Here is a 16,211-nt window from a genome sequence, read left to right as displayed (position 1 = left end):
GGTTATATTATTACACAAACTCGAAAACTGCTCAAGTATGAATGGTATTTTTTTTCTATCCCAGTGAATCTACCTGTAATCCTTGAACCAAAAATATCAGTATGTCTGAGAACTTGTTGACATGCCAATTCTCACTTCAATTCTACTGAAATTAAGTTCTCCTAGTGAACTGAATGATCTCTACTTCAGAAAAGTCTCTAGACAAGTTAAACAACCTCACTTCCCGACTGTGTACTTTGAGTATGATAGCCTACCCAAGAAAGATGTGTCATTTAGAACTCATGGCAGTTCCTCAGATTAGGTCTTACTTGTACTTTTTCTTTTTGCCAGTCCTAGGGCTTGAACTCAAGGCCTGAGCACTGTCTTTAGGCTTTCTCAAGGCTAGTGCTTTACCACTTGAGCCACAGCACAATTTCCAGCTTTGGTACTGAGGAATTGACCTTGGATCTTCGTGCATGCTAAGACAAGCACTCTACCAATAGGCCGAATGCCTGGTCCTAATTTTTTTGTACTTACTGTTCGATATGATTTTCTATTGTCTCTTGAATCAATGCCTCTTATGGCTGTGAGAGTACCTAAATGTCTAACTAAATCCTTGTCCTGTAATTTGACTTCTGGCTCTGTGTCACTTTATCATTCCAGGAAATTTTGATCTTAATCATCTGACATTATTGGAAACTATATTCATCATCTTGATCCCCTAAGAATAATTTTCCCCCTTCTTTTTCCCATTTATCATCACCAGTCTTGTAGTAGGGATTGTGCCCAGGGTAAGCTGAAGGAATCATTTATTGAAGGGGGTAACAAAATCTCAGTAATCACAATAAACAATACTTTAATGAAGTTTTTGGTGATATTGGGTATAGAACTCAGGGCTTTTCAAACTCAAAGGAACATAGGCTCAAGGGTTTCCTTCATTTGTCATAATCAGTAGAAACCTTGGGCTCTCCTACAGAGATTTACAATAGAACAAAACCTAGAAACACAAGGCCATATAGTATGACGCTAAATGAAAGGAACAAAAGTCATATAATGAGTGATTGTTGTCCTTAATGTACTATGTTATCTCTCATCTCTTTTGCTGTCCCTTGGTTATCTCATATTGTTACAGTATTTCACCTTGTTGATATATTGTATATATGTGTATTTGGTTATTTGAAATAGGCTAGAGAATGGGGGGGGGGAAATAAGATGATGGGCAGGGGTGTGGGGAGGGAAATGGAGACCAAGACATGAGAAAGGGTATCAATGTATGTGAAGTAATGCACCTTCTATCTAGTCATTATATTGTAACCCTTCTACTAATTACGATAAAACATATATGGAAAAAATAAGAACTCAGGGCTTTAAAATAGCTCCTTGGGCTGCATTACCAAGTTTGTAATGAGGTATTTTTAAGTTAAAGTTAATTCTAGAAAATCCAGAATGAACAAAAAAATTAAGATACTATGGTAGTTTTGCCATGCCAAGTTGTAGTAGCACTTAAGGCCAAAAGAGAAAAAGAATAATATTGATCCTGTCTTCCTTTAATTTTGGTTTATTTCATCTGTATTAGGATTTGAATTTAGGGCCTCACACTTGTTATTCAGGTGCTTTACTTCTTGAACCTTGCCCTCAATCTAGAAATTTGTCATGCTTTGAATCCTGGTTATTTTGCACACCTAACTCTTATTTGTACAAATTCAATATAATTTTGTACACCTTTTTATTGCTTGTGTTTATAGAGCATTCCATTAAATATTATTTATTTTAGTCATTGCACTTTGGGATGCCCACTTTAATGTTGTGCTTGAGCCAAATTGTCATTCTCTTTGTCTTACTCGTTCTGAAGGTTAGGACAGAAAGGTTTCTTCTATACTTCACATGGTAACATAGTTCTTCAAAAACAGGCCACGGAACTCTTCTCTGTTCAGAATTCTTGCTAGTTACAGATGGAACCAGCAGGCAGGAAATCATTGCTGTGCCCATTGATTTGAAGGGCATCATGAAAGGTCATCTGATCTACAGTCTTTCCACAAAGCACTATGTTATTATGGCACAGTGGATACTTCAGCCTAGAGCAGTTATAGCACATTTGAGGATACAAGGGGCAGTCACAAATCCATAGATCTCTCTTGTATGATTCAAATGCAGGAAAGTGATGATGGTACATGGAAGGGTAGGCCCCAGGTAAGAGGAGGGTGGGGCTGGAAGGGAGGTACATACAAGACTGGAGACAGGAATACTGCTTGCCTAGGTCTGGTGATTATCTGCTTACTGCATCTTTAGTAACTGTGCAGTCCGCATATACTTAGGCATCGTACTTGCTCACATAGAATTTTGTAATGTCTGGATAAATTGACCATGGAGAGTTGTCTTCTCCCACTCAGTTCTATTTTTTATTTTAGGAGTCACAAAAGAAATGTTTCTGCATGCTTTTCTTTGAAGAGAATAATCCAGTAGCCATTCCAGAGATGGAAACTCTTTACTGTTTAAAAAGAAATAAAAGCTCACAATACATTTGAGATCATACTTGAATGGAGGGTCTGTCCCTGAATTAGGCCTTTTATCTCTTTAAAAAGTTAAAAAAAAGAAGCTTAAATGTCTTTAGTATGAGTTCCATAGAGATAATCTCTGCTCTCCAGAAGCTTCTGAAGAAGTGAGATGATGCTTCCACTGTCAATATACGTGAATGGCACACAGAAAACAACTTAAAATCTCAAATCTATGTAGCAAAACAAATCAACAGTGAAAGCATGCTCTTAAGGCATAGCAGATTCTTTCATTTATTTCCAAGAGAAATGCTTCATGTACCTACAGCCAAACCCATAGGCCTTTGAAGATACAAGCAATCTGGGCACAAATTCACCTTTCGTGCAAAAATTCCAAACCCAGTCCACAAACATGCCCCTCATAAATCACCAATAGTCTCCTTAGTTGTAATACTGCATGAATTAAAATTGTCAAGACTAGCTTTCTTGATTCAGTCCTCAAAGCTGTCAGATTTGTGTAGTTCGAAACCTTATGGTTTTCTATGGGTTTAGAGTTTTATGACATGGAATTCAAGCTCCAACCTGTTTGGGGAGTAACATAAGTAGTTTGAGATTTTATTCCTATAGTAACATAACAAGAGAGAAGTTCTTAAAGATAATTTTCTGTAAGAAAAGTTTTGCCATATATGTTGTTAGAGAACTGTCTTAGGCCAAAAAAATGGTATTTCTCATTGGGAAAATATCTGTTGCTTTAGCATTTATTTATTTATTTATTTATTTATTGTCGACATAATGTATAGAGGGGTTACAGTTATATTCACCAGGAAGTAGGTGCATTACTTTTCACACATTGATACCCCTTCTCATGTTTTTGTCCCCATTTCTCTCACCCCACCCTCTCCCCTTATCTTGTTTTCCCCCTTCCCTTTCCTATTTCAAATAAACAAATAAATGTATATACAGTATACCAGGTGACAAAATCAGATGTAGCAACAATACGAGATTAACCAAAGGGCAACAATGGAGAAGAAAAATAAAACAGTACATTAAGAACAACAATCATTTATGAATAAATAAAACTTTAAACAAAAAACAACAATCACACAAGATAAAGCTCTTCTTTCCATATCCTAGAGTTCATTTCATTTAGCCTCATCCTATATGACCTTATGTATAGGTTTTGAGCTATTGTAATCCTCTGCTAGGAGAGTCCTAGATGTGCACTAATTATTACAATTGAGGGAAACCATTGAGCCTATGTTCCTTTGTGTCTGGCTTACTTCACTTACTATGATTTTTTCCAAGTCTTTCCATTTCCTTACAAATGGGCTGTTGTCATTCTTTTTGGTGGAAGCATAGAATTCCATTGTGTATAAATGTCACATCTTGTTGATCTACTCATCAACTGAGGGTCATCTGGGTTGGTTCCATATCTTTGCTATGATTAAACAGTGCTGCAATGAACATCATTGGACTATTGGATTTAGTATGTCCTTGTTTCTGGATGATTGGGTAAATGCCAAGGAGTGGAATTGCTAGGTCATAGAGAAGCTCTATGTTTAGTCTTTTGAGGAACTGCCATACTGCTTTCCATAGTGGTTGAATGAATTAATACTCCCACCAACAGTGTAGTAGTGATCCCTCCTGGCCATATCCCCGCCAGCATCTGTTGTTAGTAGATTTCCTGATCCTGGTCATTCTAACTGGAGTGAGGTGGAATCTCAAAGTTGTTTTGATTTGCATTTCTTTTATGGCCAGAGATGTCGACCATTTCTTCATGTGTCTATAGGCCATTCTTATTTCTTCTTCAGAGAAGACTCTCTTTAAGTCTTTGGCCCATCTTTTAATGGGATGGTTGTTTCTTTGGAGATTAGTTTGGGAGTGATTCTAGTTTTTGAGCTGTTAATATATTTTAGATATGAGGCCTTTGTCTTTTGTATGGTTAGTGAAGATCTTCTCCCACTCTGTAGGCTTTCTAGTTAGTTTGCTAACTATGTCCTTTGCCAAACAGAAGCTCTGCAGTTTAATGCAGTCCCACTTATCCAGGCTTTCTCTGATTTGTTGTGTTTCTGGGTCCTTATTAAGAAGGTTTTGACCTGTGCCAAGGAGACCTAGTGTATCTCCTATTCCTTCTTGTAAAGTTTTCAGTGTATCTGCTTTTACCTCAATGTCTTTGATCCATTTGGAGTTAATCCTGATGCAGGGTGACATAGAAGAATCCAACTTTAGTTTTCTGCAAGCACTTAACCAGTTCTGCCAGCACTATTTGTTGAAGAGGCTGTCTTTCTTCCATTCTATTTTTTTGGCTCCCTTATCCAAGATTAGGTGACCATAGGTCTGTATGTTGATTTCTGGGTCTTCAGTTCTATTCCATTGGTCCTCAGGCCTGTTCTTGTGCTAGTACCAAGCTGTTTTGATAATTATATCTCTGTAATAGAGTCTAGAGTTTGGTATTTATATTCCTCCTGTGTTGTTCTTTCTGCTAAGAATTGTTTTTGATATATGGGGTCTTTTATTATTCCATATGAAATTTTGGATTGCCTCTTCTATTTCCTTAAAGAATGACATGGGGATATTAATGGGTATTACGTTGAATTTGTAGATGGCCCTTGGCAAGATTGCCATTTTCACGATGTTAATTCATCCAATCTAGGAGCATGGTAGGTTTTTCCACTTCCTCAGTTCTTCTTTAATTTCCTTTTTCAGGTTTTTAACTTTTCATCATAAATGTCCTTTACATTCTTAGTTAATTCTTAAGTACTGTATTTTCTTTGAGGCTATTGCCAAAGGAGTTGCTTTCCTGATTGCTACCTCAGTCCTCTCATTGTTGGCATATAAGAAGTCGGTTGATTCTTGAGGGTTAATTTTATACCCTCCTACCTTGCCAAAGTTTTGAATCAGCTCAAGCAACTTGGGAGTGGAGTCTATAGGGTTCTTTACATACAAAATCGTGTCATCTACAAAGAGGGAAAGTTTCACTTCTTCTTTCTCTATTTGGATCCCCTTTATGCTTGCTTCTTGCCTTATTGCTCTGGCTAGGAATTCTAATACTTTATTAAAGAGGAGTGGAGAGAGTGGGTATCTTTGTCACATTCCTGATTTTAAAGGAAATGGCTTTAACATTTTGACATTAGGCATAATGTAACATTTATTTTTGTATCTTGTATTCATTTATGTTCTATAGAATTAACATACTAGTACACTAGTATCTTTTGGAACATTTTTGGCAGGTGAAAAATTGTTTTGTTTTTATATGGCTGTATGCCATCAAGCCAATGAATATGCTAATCTACTTTGCTTGAATTGCCACAGGCAAGGAGGACCATATGAACTGTAAGGTGACTTAATTTGATTTGAGGTGAGAATGGTCATGTAAGAGTCTAGTAGTTAAGAGAAAGAAACGCATTCCCACAAGAACACAAGTGCCAGAGATTCATTTAGAAAGCCATCATTCATAAAACGCCTTATAGAAGATATTGGCTCAGCTCCCAATTCATTGAACATGTGAAACATTGTGTTCAAAATCTATACCCACAGAAGGAATTGTGCACTGATTGTGTACCATACCCTCTGTAAGTCTTAGAGAAGAGATACTTGTGTCTGACACAAGGAAGCATCCATAATGGTATTATGTGCCCACTTTTCAATTCTATATAGCAATGACCATGTGAAGGGAAAAATTTAATCACACTGTTATCTGTGGGAACATAAGTCATGAGATAAAGATATCAAAACCATCAGAATTGTTTTGCCCCACAGCAAACATAAATAAATCATGAAGCAACTTAAGAGTTATATGTAATTAGTAGGAATTTTAAAAAAATTTAGTTTTAAAGTAAGTTCCAAGATTATCTCCCTGGAACTCATAGCAGAAATGGGAAAGAAAAATAAAATAGTTCTTGGCTATTCCTCTGAGGGCACATCTTCCTGGGTCTGCTCACACAATACTTGCTGTGGGTGAGTCAATTCTATTTCAATTGGATGTAATTTGTAGGCATAATATCCACTCTAATAGAAACAAGAGCAACCAGAAAGATTTCCTGAGGAGGAGTCGAAATGAAGCTGTTCATTATAATTTTGATTGTCATGACATTTCCTCAATTAGCTCAATGACCTAAATCATACTTCTTTACATTGGTATCAACCATACTATCTAGAGGAAGGAAAATTATTTTCATTTGTTTAATATTATCGGGCCAAGAAAAACCATAGCAAGACTGAATGTTATGATTTTCTGAAATGCTGGTCTTCTACGGGATATATCCTTTGAAGTTCTAACCTACCCAGAATATAACTGAACAAGCTTGTCACCCATTCACCAGACTTAACCTTTTTTCTGAAAGACTATTCCTGAGTGTGATTTTTTCATTTTACAAATTTATAGGTTTGTACAAATGATCAACATAGAGGGCACAAAATATATATAGATTTATATGAAATTTAGAGGTATATAGAACACACTGATCTACAAGCATATATGTGCAAAGTAAATATATTATGTATGAAGCACATAAGGCTAAGAACAATACTTAAAATATAATGAGATTCACATGAAACCTAGTGGAAGGTGTATATAACACATTGATGCTATATAAATATCACACTTTGTATAACACATTACCTGCTTTTCTTCATTATAGTTGTATTTAATAATACAACTACAATAGTGTTGTACTTCACTATGGTTGCATTTCAGAACATAAAGCTGAAAACAGTCAAAAATCTGACATCACTGTAATTATGTTCCTTTGGAGGTCATTCAGAACATATTATAGCACTTTTTTGTGTTCCAGTACTCAGAGACTTCAAAGTGGGCACTCTACCACTTGAATCACATCTCCAGTTTTGGCTTTTGTGTTTTGTTGAATAATTGGAGACAAACATTTTACAGACTTTCATGTTGAGGGTGTCTTTGAACCTTGATCTTCAGATAGCCTCCTGAATAGGAAGTATTATAAACATGAGCCAACAGTTCCTAGTTCCAGCACTTAAAAATATATATGATAAATTCAAAAATTTTAGTACTTATTGAGCAAATACATAAAACAGTCATTGGCACAGACAAGAAACAGATTAAATACATTTAAAACTTGTTCATACAGCAAAAACTAAAATGGCTTTCAGTAAAAAAAGAAAATGATTGGCTGTAATTGATATCTAAATGACCAAATGGTTGCATAAACACCCTTTCTGAGAGTATGAGTAGTAAAATGAACTAAACCAATAATTCCAGTAGTCATTGTCTACTCATAATGAGAATGCATATGAACAATAGTTTTGCATTCATTTTCTTATGAGCTGGTACATATCATGCATTGCCAATGAATGGACTTTAACTAAGTGAGTTGTTGATTAAAATGTGGAAGAACACAAATGAGTCTCTGTTGATTTTCATTATGTACACGCTGTATAAAAAGAATTTAGACTGGTCTTTCCCAGAAGTGGCAAGAGCCCATTGTATGTTTTAGATCAGATGATCAGGTATACAGCCTTGTGAATAGGTCTGTTCTGCTAATATTTACAAAAGACCACAAGTTCCTGTAGCTGGAAGATCTGGGAGGTAGCCTATTGTTTGAGCAAACTGAAGCTTTCTTTGGAAAATCTTGGCAATATGAAGCACATTTGCATATTTATTTATAACAACTGTCATACATTTTTTTCCTCTCTAAAGAAAATGTCTTTAATTTCCTATTGAACTTGTTCACTTGACAGAAAATTTTTATGCAGCAGCCCTATGTTTAAAACATGAAGCAGAAACAAACTACCATTACTATATGGAAATTTCCTGAAAGAAAGATCTTTTGGTTGAGTCGTTTATATTGGAAACACAAAAATAAGCTTATTGAAAAAATGGCTGCATGAAGTGGATGGCTGAAAAAAATTTTGAATTTCACCTCTCTAGAACCCAGAGAATGTGGTGGTAAATTGGAACTTCCACATGGTGATTATTTTAAGAATGAGTTTGCAAACCAATCATGGCAAACATTTTTCACATTTCTCCTCCTGTGATATTTTCCAAATGTTGGAGAATACTGGAAAACTCATCTTTGAGATAAAACCTACATCATCTTCATGGCTTTTAATACATTATATGTAGCAATGTATGTATTTAATACATAATATATATTACATAAAATATATTATACTATATATTATGTATATATATATATGTATTTTTTTCCTTTTTTTTTTTTTGCCAGTCCTGGGCTTGGGCTCAGGGCTTGAGCACTGTCCTTGGACTTTCTCAAGGATAACACTCTGCCACTTGAGCCTCAGCACCACTTCCAGCTTTTTGCTATATATGTGGTACTGAGGAATCAAACCCGGGTCTTCGTGCATGCTAGGCAAGCACTCTACCACTAAGCCAAACTCCCGGCCCCATATGTATGTTTTTATTTCCCAGTCCTGGGCTTGAACTCAGGGCCTGAGTCCTGTCCTTGGGCTTTCTCACAGATCCACTTCCAGCTTTTACTTTGTGTGTGTGTGTGTGTGTGTGTGTGTGTGTGTGTGTGTGTGGTGTGTGTTACTGTCAGGATAATGTCAGGATTAGAGTTACATTTTTCAGGTAATGGGTACATTACTTCCTGAACTTTGATACCCCTTTCTCATGCTTTTTATCCCCTTTTCCCTCTCTCCACCCCCTCCCACTTCCGGCTTTTTCTATCTATGTGGTTCATAGGAATTGAACCTGGGTCTTTGTGCATGTTAGGCAAGCATTCTACCACTAGGCCATGCTCTTGGCCCCTTTTTTCGCTTTTGAGACACAGCCTAGCTACTTTTGACTGGGGCAGCCCTTGAAATTGTGATCCTTTTGCTTCTGCCTCCAGAATAGCTGGAGTTATGGACATGCTCCATCACTCCCAGTTTAGATTTTTCCAAAATAATGCTTACCTAGTACTCTCCATATACTCTTACTCTGAGAAATTGTTTCAAAATAGAATAGACACTAATTTTTGATCAGCCTAAAAAAAAACACATTTTAAGAATAATTGAGGGGCCAATAGTTTGGCCTAGTAGTAGAGTGCTTGCCTAGCAGGTTCGATTCCTTGGTACCACATACATAGAAAAGAGCCGGAAATAGTACTGAGACTCAAGTGGTAGAGCTCTAGCTTTGAGAAAGTCCAAGGACAGTGCTCAGGCCCTGAGCTCAAACCCAGGACTGGCAAAAAAAAAAATTAAAAAAAGAATAATCTAGATGGAGATCTCTAGTTAAAACTATGTCCTTCAAAAGGAATGTACATTTCCTGCCTAAGCATTCATACCAGAACTCACTGAAAGCATAAAATCATAATCCAGTATTTTGCTGCCTACTTAGTTTTCTGATTTCAGATAGGAAAGTTTACATTTCCAGGCATTCCTAATTTCCTAATCTGGCCTGGTATTAGTTCAGCTATAGTATAAGGAAAGATATTATGTATATTAGCTTCTCTATAAATGTGTATACATTCTTTCTACCTGGCTTCAGAAAGTACTTTATGGAATACTTCTTGTTGCTAAGCACTGTGTCAGGCAAATGAGCTATATGAAGAGGCACCAGATTTGATCTTTAGTTTAGGTGATTATAATTCAGTCAACGAGACTGAATGAAGGCAAGTAAAACATGCAGTGTCTATTGCTTAGTGTGGTATAATCTGAAAAGATAATGAGAAGATGTTGGAGCTGAGTTAGGGAAGCTGTTATGAACAAAGTCATTCTAGAGCTATGAGCAATGGAAGGGCAGGCTTCTGGAAGGAAATGATAGAATCTCACAGATGTATCACCAAGTTAGAATACGGAAGTGTCTCGTTCCACCTTCATTTATATTTATAAATGGAAATGACAAGTAAATGGTTTTCCCCATATTATGCTAACCACATAATTTTCTTCCAAAGCAATATATTATTCTGAATATAAGAATAATCACTTAAAAAAGCTAACTTCTTCCTCTGCTTTTTTGGAGTATACTTGTAAGTGGCCTTTTAAAAAAAAAAAAAAAGACCAGAACATTGGTTTGTCAAGTAAATTAAACTTTGTTTTAATATCCCTAAGCAGAGTAAAATTTGGGGGGTGTAATTTTAACTAAACATAATCAAATACTTTGTAACTTATTGCACTGAATTTTAAATACCATGAGGAAAAATGAACACATCGTTCTTATTATTTTAATTTTTTGCCAGTCCTAGACTTGAGCTCAGGACTTAACACTGTACTTGGGTTTTCTCAAGGCTAAAGATCTACCACTTGAGCCACAGCACCATTTCTGACTTTTTGTTATGTATGTGATACCGAGAAATTGGACACGGGTCTTCGTGCATGCTAGGCAAGCACTCTACCACTAGGCCAAACTCCCAATCCACATCGTTCTTATTACGTCACAATAAACTATTTCCAAAGTATCTTTAGCTTCCAGAGGTCTAAAGTTGGAGGAAGATTTTTGACATGGTTCATATTTAGTGTCTGTGACTATCTCCACCTGCAAGCTTAGATAACAGGCATAAACCACTGTGCCCGGCAGAATCCATTAACTTTTAAGAGAAACAATCTCCATCTCTTGCTTAGTTCTTTACTTCTTAGGGCAAACAAAGAGGAATAGAGTAAATTCTGTAACTGAAGAAGAAAAGATCTAAAGAGCTTCTAAGGTACTGTACCAATATGAAGGGGCCGTATTGGGTGGTGATCGTTGCACTATTCTGGAAAGAAGCAGATTTGCAATGGGGATGGTAGCTGAAATTAAAATTCTCTTTGGATGCATTGATCTTCTCATATTACCTTTAGGAGTTAAGGATGAGAATTTGAACATGGGGTACTTACTCTTTGGTTTAGGTACTAAAGGTCATTACAGGGTGGGCATGGTGAAAAGCTGGTTTTAACAATGGTATTCAGTGAATTCAAATAGCCGAGCAGAAGTGCAGGATCAAAGTCTTTTCCTCAAGAGACTTGAGTGAGCCTTGTACATCTTGAACTTAAACTTAACAAAGCGTCTGTATGTGTGTGGGAAGTCAATGCTTTCCTGGGAAGGTCTCCAGAGTGAGATGCTAGACTTCCCACTAAAAAGTCATATGGATATTCATTGGAAATATAAAAGAATATAACTGCTTTGTACTGCTGTTTTAATGAGACAGGATATGCTTATTAGAGTTGTAAAACTAAAGAGAAATCACAGTGTTACACTATGTCGGATAATCCCAAATCCCCAAACTTACTATGATTTCTTCCTTATTTATATTAATTTGGAAGAGAGTTCCAGTGAAACAAAAATTAGCAGAAACCTTGGAATTATCAAAAAGACTCTGGGAGGTCTAGGAAAAATAAGTCATAGCCTAGAAATTCCCTTGTATGGCTGACTACAGACAAATTCCTAAATCTCTCTTTCAAGTGATTTCAGTGGAAACCTGGAACCATATAACTTAATACTGGGTAATCTGTCAGCCTGTGGCTTCTCATTTTTTATTTGATTCAGCATTAGAGACATTTAGTGGATGATATAACTTCAGAAATTACAAGACACTCATATAGATTATGTTTTTTGTAATTTATATTTGTCACCATGAATCTTTTTTAATGTATGAAGTCCTTGAGGTTCATAGAGATTAGGTGATAGAGAAATAAATGATAGGTGTGTTGAGTTTAAAGATAGATACTTAATAACTATAAGGAAAAGGCTAATTTTTTAGTGAGCAAACTGAGGAATGACACCTTAACCAGGTGGTCAAAATTAGCATCAGCAATAGGCAAACATCTTAACCTCATGTACTTCTTGACATTATGAAAAACACAACATTCCTCCTGTGGCATATAACCAGAATCTGAAGAGAATACTTAACATTTGACAGGCTGAAAATGAAGGATTTTTTTTATTAAATAATTGGTTGGTAGTAGTAAAATTGGCAAAGCCCCAATAGAAAATAGACAATGAAGAACTGTCTCAGATGGAAGCAGATGAAGGAATCATCATGACCAAATGCTGCTTGGCTCCCTTAATTCTGTACCCCAAAAGAGAACATCAGCAAGGCAGCTGACAGAATTTGAATACGTTCTGTAAGTTAGTTAATACAATCAAGGTCAAACTTGGTCTTGCGATGTCATCAATTACACTATGGCTGCATAAGAATCTAACATTTAGGAAAACTGTGAGAAGGGCATACAGGGGAACTCTCTGTCTCTTTCATGGCTGTTTTTTTTTTTTTTTTGTCAGTGCTGGGGCTTGAACTCAGGGCCTAGGTGCTGTTCTCTGGCTTTCTTGAGGCTAGAGCTCTACCACTTGAGCCACAGCATCATTTCTGGCTTTTTCTATGTATGTGGTACCAAGGAATCAAACGTGGGTCTTCATTCATGCTAGGCAAGCACTCTACCATTAGGCCAAACTTCCAGCCCGCACAACAATTTTTTATTTTATTTTTTGCCAGTCCTGGGGCTTGAATTCAGGGCCTGTATACTGTCCTTGGGCTTTTTCCTCAAAGCTAGCATTCTGCCACTTTAGCCACAGTATCACTTCTGGCTTTTTCTATGTATGTGGTACTGAGGAATTGAACCTGGGTCTTTGTGCATGCTAGGCAAGCACTCTGCCACTAGGCCAAACTCCTGGCCCACAACTATTTTTTAAAGACTGACCCTATTTCAAAATGAAAGTTAAAATAAATAATAAATGTTACTCCTACTGAAGAAACTATTTTTATCCTTCATGAAAATTTATAGAAGCCTCAAAATTCAACCAAAACTTAACAGGCCATTTATTCAGATAAATCATCTGTTTACTGAAACAATGGAGTCAGCCATGATCCTTCTAGGAACTTCTGTACTATCACAGAATTCTGCAGATAACAGCCACAGAAGTTAGGTTGGATAAGTCAAACTAAAAATCTCTTCCCTTTTCTACCTGTGTGACGCTCAGCTTTCTAATCTGGAAAATGGTAATAAATAACAGTATTAAAATATTGTTATGGGATTGAAGGTGGTCATGTTAGTGCTGATTAGAGATTCTAGTTCTGGGACTATAATTGAATTGAAATATAAGGGTGAGGAAAAGGTAGCATCATGGGACCAGCTACCACTTTTCATCAAATATCTTTTTTTTTTTTTTGCCAGTCTTGGGCTTGAACTCAGGGCCTGAGCACTGTCCTTGGACTTTCTCAAGGCTAGAGCTCTACCACTTGAGCCTCAGCACCACTTCCAGCTTTTTTCTATGTATGTGGTATCGAGGAATCGAACCCGGGTCTTCATGCATGCTAGGCAAACACTTTAACCACTAGGCCAAACTCCCAGGCCTTTTCATCAAATATCTATGTGGTTGAAATTTTCAAGCCATCTAAATGGATGGACTAACCAAAAGCTACCTAATGCATGCTCATTGCCAGTACAGAAGGGGAAAAGAAGGATGTCATCTGCACAAATTCCCCGGGGATATTTTTGACCATGATAAGTGCTTCACAGCTAGAAGCTTGACATGGTCAAGACCTCCATTTTCATCCCCAGATCTGGAACTGGTTAGGTACTGTCCCTGGAAGAGAGAGTGAAAACGTAAGAGGCCTCTACCCAAAGTTTCAGCATCAGCCATAAGACCCTAGGGTCCAGCAAAGCCAACCCTGAGTAGGAGGAGGAGAAGGCTGGAAATACTTGGAAAGACTCTTCAAAGAACAATTAAAAACAACCTCCCTGTGGTGGGAGGTGAATCTGGCTGGGAAGCTCCTGCTGTCTTTCCCTAGGGAGGAATTCCCAGGCTTCTGGATCCCCATGGAGCTCCCTTGGCAGTGAACACTGAAACATCATGCTCCTATTTCACTTTCCTGGGGCTCAGATCTCTGGTTTGGAGTACAGAGGGTGAAGACCATCTGGCTGTCCTGAAGCCCAGAGAGAGGAGGTCTGAAGTCAGCAGGTGGGGGTTGGAGGTTTATGAAAATAGTAGGAAGCCCATCGCACAGACACCTCTTGGCCATGGGTGTTATTTATTTCAGATTTTAAACTGCTGAGCTCCTGTGGGCTTATTACAGATCCGTTCATAAACACACACACATTAAGTTGCGCCCTGGGGATAAGTGATGAGATTATGGGACTTAGGGGTTACATGTTAGAGGTAAGAAGGGCCACTGCTGAGGGCTCAAATTCCAGGCTACTCCCCTGTTGGGTCAAAGGACTGAAGAACGCAAAGTCCATGAACTGTACACGTTTTAAGTCACCAAATTAATGTTTAACTTTTGTAGAAAGACTCAACGTGAACTCAAGGCAACAAATAATCCCACAGAGCATCAAGCTTTCTTGAACATTATAGGAAAAAAATGTCATAAGTATTTTGGAGAACCAATGGGCTCTATAAAATAACATCAGTATGTTTTTAATAATTCTAATAATAATTACCATCCAAAGTAATCATGTATTCAGTCCTTTCACAAATACCTTTGAGTATCTAGTCTATGCCAGAATGATACATAAGCCAAGATTTAAAAGCTTTATGGTAAATTTTTAAATGATTTGATAGTTTTTCCTTCCTAACAAAGATGCCCATGATATACCAGATATTAACCCACAGACCTATGGCCACCAAATCTTTGATAAGGGAGCCAAAAAAATAGAATGGAAATTTTTTTCCATATATTTTTTGTTGCAATTAATATAAGGGTTCAATTATATTTGCCAGATAGAAAGTGTATTACTTCACATACATTGATACCCTTTCTCATGTCTTGGTCCCCATTTCCCTCCACCCGACCCCCACCTCTCATCTTCTTTTCCCCCCTTCCCTATCCTATTTCAAATAACCAAATACAAATATATCCAATATATCAGATAACAAAGTGAGATACTGTAACAATATGAGATAACCAAGGGACAGCAAAAGAGATGAGAGATAACATAGTACATTAAGGACAACAATCACTCATTATATGGCTTTTGTTTCTATGTCCTAGAGGTCCTTTCATGTAGCATCATGCTATATGGCCTTACGTATCTAGGTTTTGCTCTATTGCAAATCTCTGCTAGGAGAGACCAAGGTTTCTGCTGATTATGACAAATGAGGGAAACCATTGAGCCTAAGTTCCTTTGAGTCTGGCTTACTTCACTTAATATGATTTTTTTCTAAGTCTTTCCATTTCCTAACAAATGGAGCAATGTCCTTCTTTCTGACAGCAGCATAAAATTCCATTGTGTACAAATACCACATCTTGTTGATCCACTCATCAACTGAGGGACATCTGGGTTGGTTCCATATCTTTGCTATGGTAAATAGTGCTGCAATGAACATTGTTGTGCTAGTGGATTTAGTATGTCCTTGTTTCTGGATGGTTGGGTAAATGCCTAGTAGTGGAATAGCTGGGTCATAGGGGAGCTCTATGTTTAGTCTTTTGAGGAACTGCCATACTGCTTTCCATAGTGGTTGAATGAATTAATACTCCCACCAATAGTGTAGTAGTGATCCCTCCTGGCCACATCCCCTCCAGCATCTGTTGTTATTAGATTTCTTGATCCTGGCCATTCTAACTGGAGTGAGATGGAATCTTAGAATTGTTTAGACTTGCATTTCTTTTATGACCAGAGATGTTGAGCATTTCTTCATGTGTCTACAGACCATTCTTATTTCTTCTTCAGAGAAGACTATCTTTAAGTCTTTGGCCCATCTTTTAATGGGATGGTTGTTTCTTGGGAGATTAGTTTTGAAGTGATTCGATTTTTTGAGCTGTTGATATATTTTAGATATGAGGCCTTTGTCCGTTGTATGGTTGGTGAATATCTCCCATTCTGTATGCTTCCTAATTAATTTACTAGCTA

This window comes from Megascapheus bottae, chromosome 11 (assembly GCF_031878675.1).
Source record: "Megascapheus bottae isolate mThoBot1 chromosome 11, mThoBot2.hap1, whole genome shotgun sequence".
In the NCBI taxonomy this organism is placed as follows: Eukaryota; Metazoa; Chordata; class Mammalia; order Rodentia; family Geomyidae; genus Megascapheus; species Megascapheus bottae.
The sequence above is the reverse complement of the archived record's forward strand: the minus strand, read 5'-3'. Positions refer to the sequence as shown.